The sequence below is a fragment of the Arabidopsis thaliana genome, assembly GCF_000001735.4.
Source record: "Arabidopsis thaliana chromosome 1 sequence".
NCBI classification, from domain to species: domain Eukaryota; kingdom Viridiplantae; phylum Streptophyta; class Magnoliopsida; order Brassicales; family Brassicaceae; genus Arabidopsis; species Arabidopsis thaliana.
In genome coordinates, this window is record NC_003070.9 from 15626178 (window position 1) to 15632664 (window position 6487).

A 6487-nucleotide genomic window follows, 5' to 3' on the forward strand; every position below is an offset into this window, starting at 1 on the left:
CTGTTGGAGGAAGTCTCTAACAATGCTATGAATGAGTTTGCTTTTGTTAAGAGAAAGAGAGTCAGCTTTGAAACTTTATACAATCAAGCGGAGGCAGCAGAGGAATCGGCGGTTTTGGGTCACATCCGCAAGAAGGAAAAGAAAGTCAGCTTTGCAACATCTACTACATCTCCACTTTCAATGGACGGAGGCGCGGGGGGCCTGGTATCCCCACAGCCTCCATGAGAATCGGCTCTTGGAACTGTCAGGGCCTCGGTGCGCCGATGACTCAATCACGTCTTAGTAGCCTATGTAAATTACTTAAGTTTGATGTTTTATTTCTTATTGAAACTCTAAATAAGCGTGACTTTGTTAGTAATCTAGCATGTGTATTAGGATTTTCTAATGTAATAACACAACCCCCACAAGGTCATAGTGGTGGCTTGGCCTTGTTGTGGAAGGATTATGTGTGTTTATCCAAAGTTTGTCAGGATGAACGCCATATCGATGTACATATCGCTACTAATAATATCAATTTCTACTTGTCTTGTGTGTATGGTCATCCTTGTCAAAGTGAAAGACACCATTTATGGAAACACTTTGAAAATCTATCACTTACATGCAATGATTCTTGGATTTTGATCAGTGATTTCAATGAGATATTTTCAAACTGTGAAAAGATAGGAGGGCCACAAAGAGATGAGTGGACTTTTAGGGATTTTCGAAACATGATAGCTTCTTGCGATCTTGTTGATATTCGCTCAAAAGGAGATCGTTTCACTTGGGTTGGAGAGCGTCATTCTCACACAGTCAAATGTTATTTGGACAGAGCTTTCATAAATTCTGAAGGAGCGACTTCCTTTCCATCTGCTGAACTCGAATTCCTTGATTTCACTGGATCTAACCGCAAACCATTGCTTCTGTCTCTAGAAAAATCAAAAACAACAAAGATGAGACCTTTTCGGTTTGATGAAAGGCTGATCAACGTACCGCATTTCAAAAATTACGTTAAGAATGGTTGGAACAGAGTGAACACAGGGCAAAGAAAACAGATCACAGATCAAGTTAAAAACTGCAGACAAGCGATGGCATCACTAAAGCACAAATCAAACCTAAATTCACATACCCGGATTAAACATCTACAATAATCCCTAAACAGAGTCATGCAAGTATGCTGAGAACAGAACGACAACTCATACCGCAAATTCAGAGAAAGCTTACCATAGCATACAATGATGAAGAGAAGTATTGGCAACCAAAAAGTCGAAATAGTTGGATGAAGGAGGGAGACCGCAACACATGTTTTTTCCATGCTTGCACCAAGAATAGATTTTCAGTGAACATAATAACTTCCATTAAAGATGATGCTGGAACGATTTTTATAGGGGATAGAGATATAGGACGTCATGCACAAAACTTCTTTACAAATATCTATGAAAGCAATGGCCGTCTTGTTTCTACTATCGATTTTGCAGGTTTCAAATCAACTGTGACCAAGGCAATGAATGATGATCTCACAAAGGAATTCAGTGATTGTGAGATTTTCAATGCAATAAGTCAAATTGGAGATGACAAAGCACCTGGACCTGATGGCCTTACAGCTAGGTTTTATAAATCTTATTGGGATATAGTAGGACAAGATGTAATTAAAGAGGTAAAAAATTATTTTAGGACATCATACATGAAACAATCAATGAACCACACAAATCTCTGTATGATTCCAAAGATAACAAACCTTGTAACACTCTCTGATTACCGTCCTATAGCTTTATGCAATTTCCTATACAAAATAATCTCAAAATGCCTAGTAGAACGACTAAAACGGCATCTCGATGCGATTGTGTCTGATCCTCAAGCCGCCTTCATACCGGGAAGATTGGTCAATGATAATGTGATGATAGCGCATGAAATGATGCATTCATTAAAAGTAAGAAAAAGGGTTTCTCAATCCTATATGGCGGTGAAAACAGATGTGAGCAAAGATTACGATCGAGTTGAGTGGAACTTCCTTGAGACAACGATGAGGCTATTTGGTTTTAGCGAGCAATGGATAAATTGGATAATGGGCACTGTGAGATCAGTTAATTACTCAGTTTTAATAAATGGCATACCACACGGCACTATTAAACCACAACGAGGAATAAGACAAGGAGATCCTTTATCTCCCTATCTTTTCATATTATGTGCTGACATCTTAATCCATCTTATTAATTCTAGGGTATCACATGGAGATAATGACGGGCTACGTATAGGGAATGGAGTTCCTGGAGTTACTCATTTACAGTTTACGGATGATTCCTTATTCTTTTGCCAAGCTAATGCTCGTAATTGTCAAGCTTTAAAGGATGTCTTTGACATATACGAATACTACTCAGGTCAAAAAATAAATATGGTCAAGTCTATGATAACTTTTGGATCAAAGGTGCATGGGGTCATTCAAAATCGGCTAAAAAGCATACTACAAATTCAAAGCCATGAAGGTGGAGGGAAATATCTTGGTTTACCGGAACAATTTGGTCAGAAAAAAAAGAAATGTACAATTACATTATTGAAAGAGTGAAGAAAAGAACATCGAGCTGGAGTGCGAAACATTTATCACCAGCAGGAGAGGAAATTATGCTAAAATTGGTAGCTATGGCAATGCCGGTCTATGCCATGTCCTGTTTCAAACTACCGATTGGTATCATCTCAGAAATCGAAACTCGACTCATGAACTTCTGGTGGGAAAAGAATGCAAAAAAGAGGAATTCCATAGATAGCTTGGAAGAGGTTACAATATTCTAAATCGGAAGGTGGTTTAGGTTTTAGAGATTTGGCTAAATGCAATGATGCTTTACTTGCAAAACAAGTATGGAGAATCATTCAAAATCCAAATTCTTTGTTGGCTCGAGTGATGAAGGCAAGATATTTTAGAGATGACAACATCCTAGATGCGAAAGCTCGAAAGTATCAATCATATGGGTGAACGTCTATGCTTGCGGGTTTGAACGTAATAATTAAGGGTGCAGATATATTGTAGGAACCGGTAAAGCTATTCGGATTGGTAAAGACAATATTGTTGCAACGCACCTGCCTAGACCTCTCAAACTCATTACACCTGATAGAAATACATCAATGGAAAATCAGATTTCCATAAACGGATTACACCGGTATTGGAATGATAATCTTATTTCTCAACGTATAAGTCCTGAAGACCACAATCACCTCAAAAGCATTCATCTCTCTCGGGAAGGACATCAGGATAACTTAATTTGGTACTACACTCCTTCAGGAGAGTATACGGTAAAATCCGGATATTGGTTACTCACTCATGATCTGACATATTGTCAAATTAAACCAGCAGCTCCCCATGGGTCAGTGGATTTGAAGAACAAGATTTGGAAAATTTCTATAATCCCAAAAATAAAATACATGCTCTGGCGTACTATTTCAAAAGCATTACCTACAGCTTTAAGATTAATCACCAGGGGCATGAATATCGATCCAATCTGCAACCATTGTCAAATTGAAGAAGAGTCAATAAGTCATGAACTCTTTAATTGTCCTTACGCATCTATAATCTGGAGGTTATCAAATTCTCCAATATTAACTGGACATTCCTTCTCACCAGATGTGGAAGCAAAAATCTTTTTTCTTATCGATTCTTCTTCTAATAATAATTTAACAAAGGAACAAAAAATAATGCCAATTTGGCTCATTTGGTGAATCTTGAAAGCTAGAAACAATTTTGTTTTTAACAAGTACAGAGAGAGTCCTTCGAAGATAATCGCACAAACTGAAGCAGAAGTCAAAGAATGGATTGAAAACATGAGACAGGGAGGACGAGTTCCTATCACAAAAAGCCCAACATCAACTACAATACACATTGGACGAAACCCTCGTCTTCCTTTGTGAAAGTTAATTTTGATGCAGGGTTCAATATAACAAGGACTCAAAGCAACGGAGGATGGATCATTAGAGATCATGAAGCCTTAGCGAAAGCATGGGGATTATCAACTATAGCTACGTTAACACCGCTCTGGAGGCAGAAACAAAAGCTCTTTTGGTCGCAATGCAACAAGCTTGGATAAGAGGATACAAAAGAATACAATTCGAGGGAGATTGCGAGGTTCTCATCAATGCTATCAATGGCAAGACTACTAGATGTGAATTACCTAGTTTACTTCGAGATGTGGATTATTGGGCTTTGATGTTTTCTTCTGTTGTCTTTCAATTCACAAAAAACCATTGTAATAGTATAGCACATCAGTTAGCCTCTCCTATCTACACAACTAGTGTGTTCCAATCATATTCAGGAATTCAGCCGAGGTGGCTCAAACACTTCCTTTGTAAAGAATTACATATATAAATAAAATTCAGTTTGCAGGAAAAAATAAAAATATATATATCAAATTCAACCTGTGCATGAAGTCTATATTTTCAATTTAGACTCGCAATGAAAAAATTGCGTGCGCAATCCATCATTCAATATTTTCAAAATTGCATGCAGAAACAAAATTTCAAATATTTAGAAGTGTCAAACCTTATTTGACACATCTCATCATATATTCTTAACATGTCGTCTCTTATACAGATCATAACTCTTTCTATGATATAATACATATTATTTAACACACAGTTTGCTATAAATATTTTTAAAATATATGTTTGAATTTGCAAAACTACAATTTTTCTATTACTTTTTTGCAACAATACCCTTCTCTGTTGTCCATTTTTAAAAATATCATTTCTCTTGAACAAAATGATCAAATTACCCTGATCGTATGAGAACAGGTAATTAGAAAATGAAATTTTCCCGCCTAAAATTTTTGGCGCCAATTTTTTTTTTCCCCGTAACATATTTTTTTCATGTTGATCTTCTAAAAGAGGTTTTTGTTCCGGAGGATGTACCGATAATTAATGTCATATCTTTAGGTGTTACAACAATGGAGGATACTATTGGTTGGCATTTTACGAAAACGGGTAAATATACGGTTAAATCAGGGTATTGTACGTCACGTTTAGGGATCAAGAGATCGTTTCAAAACAATTTTTTGGTCTAAATATAAAACCGCTGCAATCACACACTGGAAAGTACATTGCCCCCGAAAATAAGGTATTTTCTATGGCAAATGTTATCAGGTTGTGTATCGGTGACAACAAATTTGCGAAAGAAAGGAATAAATTTTGATTCATCTTGTGGGAGGTGTGGGGATCCAGAGGAAACAATTGCTCATGTAATTTTTGCCCCCCATCGCGACAGACTTGGGCACTATCCAAATTCCAATGGTGCCTGGAATTTTCCCAACAGGCTCTATTACTACAGATATGGATCACATATTTTGGCGAATACCCTCGGATATAAATTCATCTTCTACTTTTCCATGGATAAGTTGGTATATTTGGAAAGCGCAAAATGAAAAGATTCATGAGAAAATTGATAAATCTCAATATGAGCTCCTACGTTTAGTGGACACGGAAGCAAAAGCATGACAAACAGCGCAAGCTGAGCTATGTTCAGAAAACCATGGATTTTTAAACATGGAAAATATTACCCGAGATAAAGTTGCTGTTTCGACTTGTTTGAATGGAGTTAAATGCTACGTTGATGGTTCTTGGAAAAATAGTGATAAGTTTTCAGGGTTAGGGTGGTATTGTCAGTCAGCTAATGGAGAGCCGCCGATAATGGGAGCCGCTAACACCCGGCGAAGCCTATCCCCACTTCATACCGAAGTAGAAGCCTTTCTCTGGGTGATGAGATGTATTGTTGGAGCTGACAACCAAGACGTATCGTTCTTTCAGAATGTTCAGATTTAGTGAAGATGGTGTGTTCCCCAAACGAATGGCTAGCGTTCTCAGTATATCTAAACGAGATTCAAATCGACAAGGAAGAATTATCTAATTTATCTTTATCTTTACTTTCTTGTAGTGCGAATGTAAAAGCATATTCTTTGACACGAAAAATTTGTACCGAACCGCATCATATCCCTTATGTAAACAATGTTTCTCAGGGATGGCTCATTTGAACATAATTAATTAAGCAGATGACAAAAAAAAAAATAATCACATCCAAAAAATATATTTTAAAATCCTCTATAAATCTTTTAAAAAATCTTTTAAATACCCTTGTAAACCCTTAAATAATTTTTGAACCATTTTAAAATCTCTTGTGAACCCTTACAAAAGGTTTTAAAAAAACTTAGAAGAGTGTTAAAAAGTTCTTAAATCCTTTAAAAACCCGTGTAAATCCTTTAAAAATCTCTTAAAAATCCTTGAAAATCTATTTCCAGCCAATTATTTTTTTTTGTGGAAAAATTTTGACGGGATATTTATTTTCGAAATATTTTAGGCGGGAAGATAAGTATTTCATTTTGTTAACCTAAAAACATTTTAAAAGTATGTGTAAAATGGTCATTAAAAATTAGAAGATGGTAGAAATGAAAATGACCAATAGAAAAGGGTATAATTGAAAAGAGGTAGTGGCATTCTTAGCAATTTTTCTTAAGAAAATCAAATTAGAGTATTTATA

General features: G+C 36.3%; 1 pseudogene across 1 annotated transcript; it reads left to right on the forward strand.

Moving 5' to 3' along the window:
• Window positions 1-224: 224 nt before the first annotated feature.
• Window positions 225-4330, forward strand: AT1G41850 (annotated as a pseudogene; the record flags this gene model as incomplete). Its single annotated transcript has 1 exon — window positions 225-4330.
• Between the last annotated feature and the right edge of the window lie 2157 nt (window positions 4331-6487).